Consider the following 6,158-nt stretch of genomic DNA (forward strand, 5'->3'; position numbering starts at 1 on the left):
TCAACATTTTCATTCTTAATGTATCAGTAGCTTTTCAGTTCATTACAGTGTTATTAGTCAGTCTTCATAAAAGAGCTATGCATCTTTATTAAAAATGGAAGTTCACATCATTTTATGTTCCCATAAAAATGGGTGGTGGTAGCTTTGATTAATTTCTTCACGTACAGTGAACTTTACAGCAAATTGGACAGTGTAATTCAATTCCTATTTCTGTGGATTTTTTTTTTGTTGGTAGAAAATTGATATAATTCATATGTAATCGTATTGCCTTTGCAAGAGATATTTAAGAAATAATATCCTGAGGTAATGATTGCATGGCTTAATAATTAATACCATACTTTCAGGCACGACAGTGTGCACTCCTTTTATCAAGCTTGGCTTCTATCAAAAAAATATTTCCCCTATCCACAGTTTGTTACTTGCTGTAAAGTGTATCCGAATTTTATACATACATGCACGTCAGAGTGCCTGATATTAGCATGCTTCTCTTCAGAGTAAGTTCTAATTTTGGAAAGGGTGAATGGCTAAAGGATAAAAAGGAGGCCAGCTCAGTAGCAGAGCAGAGTTATACGCATGGATTTCAAGCAAGCTGGGAGGGCAATTTTGAAACTGTGTTGGTTGGAAATGGTGATTTGCTGGGTTAGGATAACTACTGAATCCCTAAGGAAGCTTAGCTAGCCACAAATGGACCACAGTAGGAAATCCAAGGGGACAGTCCAGCACCACTGGGAGATCCAGAAGCTCCAGTGCTCCCTTCGGCTATATGAGAGGTCTGGTTAGGACTTTTTAATAATCAGATTATCCCAGTCTTCTGGGTAATCTTTAGAGATGTTGGGAACTGACTGTTCCTGTATTTACAGTTCTGCCTTGAGGGATGGAAGAAAACTCTCCATCCAATCAAAGACAATGCAATATATCATTATTTCTCTGTTCTTTTATGTTAAGCCTCTGTTGGTATTGAAAATTGCTTTCCTCTACTTCCTCTCTTATCTTTCTGCGATCACTTCATAAGGCCAACCCACTGAAATGAGGGAAGCTTTACACTGTAGCAGCCACACACAGAACATGTATTCACAGACGATGTTCATAAGTGATGTTTTGCCATCATGCCATCTTTTCTTACTGCTGAGGCAAACCCCTCCAACCAAGCATCCCTTGAAAAACTGTGGACTATATCTACTATCTTTACTGAAGATGAAGGCTTTTCCAGCATAATTTAATAATTATCTGATGATGTTAACCACCATACTGGGACCCTTTTTGCACATAGACCACAGAAAATCCAGTGAACATATTTACCGAAGTTCAAATCATAGAAAGAAGTACCTATACAGAGTACCGGCAGACATACTTCTACATAAAATGAGTTGATGTGACAACCTCTGGCTGCATAGACTATGTTTTAATACAATAGATACGATTTGTATGTGGAGGTCAATCTCAGGAGATCTTATCAGGACATTTCGCTTACTTACATTTTCATCAACCAATAAAAGCATTTGGGTGAAGAGACGGTCTCGCAATGTTCTGGATATTGCTGGTGAACCTACAGAAACAAACAAAAACCATAAGAAACACTGTCTTAACCAGGCCCAAAATGCTCTGTTAGAGGGACAGTCTTAAAAGAGCACCTGTCAATCTCTACTATCAAAACTAAATGGAGAGAAAAAAAGAATTGCAAGCAGATAAATGCTAAATCATGCTGGTATTTACAGATCAGTATTGACAACTGTAGATGAACCTGAAATTCAATTAGAAAGCAAGACGTTCCTTGGAGGACAAATGTCTTTGTTTCTGGGTGTGATAGAAGTCGAATACACGGGACTTCTAATTTCTAAGTAGACTTCAGGGGCAGGATCAGGTAGACTGGGTCACAGCAGCAGTAGGTGGAAGGGTTATTTCCAGCCTTCATCCCCCGAGGAGTGGCGTGCTGTCTAACCACACTCAGATAAACAAGGTAGAAGAGAATGAGAATTTTAATGCCTTGGAGTTCCCAACAGGCCAGTCCCATATGAGTATCTTTAATTTCTGTTGGACATTCGTGGAGCCTCTTCTCAGCAGCAATGCTCTGCATGCCTGAATAGCACAGAGCTGAATACAGATGGAAAGAGACCTTCCATCAGTCCTTCTGATTCACCTGGGCTTCGGCTCACAGTAATTAAGGAGCTTATTGAGCTAAGTAGAAAAAATAATGAATAAATGATATGATTCAAAGAGATGCATTTATCATATTCTTAGTAGGTTATCTTATTTACTTATGTCATATTCCACTTGATTTTGTTTGGCATTTATATACGTTTCTGTGTTTGAATATAAACTAGTAACTGGAAAACTATGAAATTGTGACCATGTTAGACCTAAGAAATAAAGAAATATATATGCTCGCCTTCAAAATATCACTCTGGTACATTTTGCTATTACATTCTGTTCTTCTGAGAAAGACTGTAAGTAGCAAAATGCCAGGCAATACCCAGCATATCATATTTAAAGAAAACACAACCATTTCTCTCGTGCATACGGGAACTTTACAGTTTGTGGAAATCTTCTGTTATTTCAAGATAGAAGCTCCTGCTTTCTGTTCAAAAGGAATTTTCTTATGCTGGCATATTATTCAAAATATTTATAATAAGGATAATCAAAGTCTTTATTGTCCACGTGAGCTCCTGACAGCTCACTTGCTCTTTCCAGAGACTTACTGATCCCTTAAAAGCAAAAATCTTCCAGCCTCAGTCCACGGACATCTGGGGTTTGCAAACTATTTCCAAAGACTCTTTAAAAGGTATGGGAGAAAAGCAAACCAGTTGTCAAGAGACTTAAATTCACTGTATAGGTCCCAAACCTCTACTGGAAAATTTGAAGGAGGTTGAAAACCACAATTAGTTCAGGTGTTTAAGTATAATTAAGGGCTCGTTCTTTTCTTGCTTGTATCAGTGTAAGTTAAAAATAGCTCCCTTTAAGCCAGTTGGTGTTGTCACTCTGAGGTGGAACAGCTTAGTTATACCATCACACCCATACTCATAAATCACAGGTGACGCTTGTCATGCCAGATAAGACAATTAGTTCACCACATCCTGTATCTGGTGCCCAATACTAACCAATGTTCGTTGCGTTAGAAGAAAATCGCTGTTTGTGCAATGCTATACAGGGGGAGACAAATTCCTTCCAGTTTCCTGTGGTAATCTTCTTATGCCAGAGGCAGAATATGTGATTAACCTTTGATAAATATTTTTTCCTCACGTGTTTCCTGACTTTTCCACTCATTGTGGCCCTGAATCAGCAAGGTATTTAAGCACACAACAGCAGTCCACTCTAAATCAGTGCTGCTACTCAGGTGCCTAATGTTATGCATGTGTGAGGTCTTTGTTGAATCAGTTTCTGAGTTGCTTTTAAATCCAGGTATAAAGATGTTAGTGGAAGTCCTCCATACAGCAGCTCGATGCCACATTTGCACCATAAAAATATGATACAATGGAAGAATATGCTAACTTTGTTCTTGACGTGTGTTATTTTGTAATGAACCAAGATCAGACAAAACATAGGTTGCACTGACCATTTTACACGTGGGTGGTGCATCTCAACAAATTAATCAATTTGAGTTCCCTGAGATCATTGCACTGATATCGGTGCTGGTAAAAGGCTACGTACTTAAAGGAACAAAATTACTGTACTGTAACGGAGCAGAGCACTGATCCTGAATTTGGCATGCAATAATAACCAAATCAACACGCAAAAATACAGTAATGCCCAGTTACACCAGATCAGGAGGAATTAAGTTCAGAGGACTGTTTAGGCAGCATAGTGTCTCCCTTGTGAGAACTATGTAAGGGAGAGCTCTTTAATACACAACACACTGAGCAAGTTGCCTAATAAGACAAAAGGCAAATAAATATGATTCATGTTGAAAGAGGTACTGAGCAGAGACAGATGAACTGGGAAAACCAGGTAGGACGTTAGAAGACATCTGTAACTCGTACACAGTGGACTGCTTCCGTTCGCTAGGAGAAAAAAATGAGCATCTGTGGGAACTTCTTTGTTATTAGTACTGTTTCAGAAGCCGTTTTCAGAGTCCAGCTGTAAATTGGATATAAGCACTTGCCAAATGCGAGGGGAGTGGTTTCCACTTTGGTCTTTGTGTTTATTGTTTCTGCACTGGCAACAGAATTGAATTCATAGCAGCAGCAAAACAAAGACAGCTCTGAGTTATACTGTAATTCACAGCTGGAGATTTATGAATATTATTTTCCTGTAAAATCCAGCATTTTTCGCTTTACTACTTGTAACCTGTAAGTGGCATAAAACTGTGTACCTAGCAGGATTTCCTATTGCAGTGAGTGCCAAACACCAGTGTAAGAACTGCACTACGTGCACATGTGGTTATACAGTATGCATAAATTGTGCCTTTATGTTTAACTTGTCTAATCAGCTCACCATATCAAAACTTAATAAGTAGCTGCTTCTCATTTAAAGGTCTAGTAAAACTGCAATTACTATGGCCGTAAGATGCCTTGTTTCGAAAAGAGCATTAAATAGTTTTATAGATATGGTTAGAAGCACTTGTGTAGTTGTTTTTATGAAAGTGAATGAGTTCATTAATAACGGCAGTCAGAGACAGAAATATAAGTTCAGAGTTGGTGAAGTATCCTGCCTTTGCATCCCTTCCTTACAGGTCATCCTTAAAGTCTAAGCCACCTCTTCCTCCACGCCGAAAAGTGGGCATGGCTAGACCCCGATAACGCACCCGGAGGGGATGTTTTGTAAGCCACCCTTCCTCTCAGGGGTAGAACCGAAGGGCCTGATTATCATTTCTACCTGGTTTTCCACCAGGAAAAAATGAATTGTCGTCAGTGCAGTTACTCTGAATTTAATTCAAAACCGTGACCTGAAGCCTCTTTCGCACAGTGAGACTATATTAAAAAAAAAAAAAAAAAAAAGTCTTATTATACTCATGAACTAATGAGCTATGTGTCACCCCATGTGTGCCGGGGGACTGGCATTGCTCTTCAGCCCTGGTAACTGCGAGCAAGACACCTGATTCGGAGACGAACTAAGCGGAGGACATGGAGCCAAGGGACTTGCAGCTGGCTGCATAGGCATCAGGGATCTTCCCATTGCTTCAGTGGGTTCTGGTCCTGATCCCAGGGAGACCCATCTTTCTTTTCTTTCTGTAAAATTTGGGAAACGGATACCCTGCCTAATTAGGGTTCAAGCTCCCATGTCACCTCCTCTTCTAGAAACTCCTGTGGGGAACCTGAAGCCAGCACCAAGCCCAGAGCAGAAAACTTCCTGCCTCTAGTGTGCACCGAAGGGAAACCATCATTTTAGATATTAGTACCTTAAATTAGACTTCTCTGTATCTCTACAGACACTGTTGGCCAAATCTGTACATTTTTTTAAATGTATTTTTTGAAAAAGGAAATCTCAGATTTACTGTAAATGCAGACGAGGGAGGAAAGAGCAGATGGGCAATGTTTAAGTTACAAACCTAAGGGAAGCTTTTTCATACAAAACTCTTAAACTGCAGCTCTTAAAATAAAGAAAGATTTTCTGTTTTCCACAGTGACTCACTAAACCTTTATTTAGACAGTTGGTAAAAACACCACATCACATAATTCACTGTTTCTTTTTTTCCCTTTTTTTCCCCCTTTTGCTCAGCTGCAGTTTAGAACTATGATGTTTTTCCTTTTAAAGGGAGGCAGGAATCTACATTAAGGCATTTTGCCTTTTTTTTTATTGGCAATCTAAATGTAGTTTGGAGTGGCTAATATTCCTGCTCAGACCCACAGCACAGCACCCTCTGGTGCGCATATTAAATGGAAGGATTAGAATTGTTATGAGGGTTTTGTTCATTTTGTGGTAGACATTTTTCAGAGATGAGTTTTTGTACTCATTCAGAAATTCAAAACCAAAAAGCAGGACCCAAAACATACTGATTTGGAATAAATAGATCATCTTACCCTTCGAGCAACTCCCTTAGCATGCTTCTTGCAGGAGCTCTAGCTATTTGCAGAGCTGGACAACTTCCTTTCCACATAACTGGTTCATGACGATTATTTGTCTTCAGAAAGGCTGCAAGTTGCATAGTAGCTGCTGTTTGCTCTCAGCCAACCTGCTGCTGGGTGATAATGAACACCCTTCCCCACCCAAAGCCAATGGCAACT

This window comes from Mycteria americana, chromosome 2, assembly GCF_035582795.1.
Source record: "Mycteria americana isolate JAX WOST 10 ecotype Jacksonville Zoo and Gardens chromosome 2, USCA_MyAme_1.0, whole genome shotgun sequence".
Taxonomy (NCBI): Eukaryota; Metazoa; Chordata; class Aves; order Ciconiiformes; family Ciconiidae; genus Mycteria; species Mycteria americana.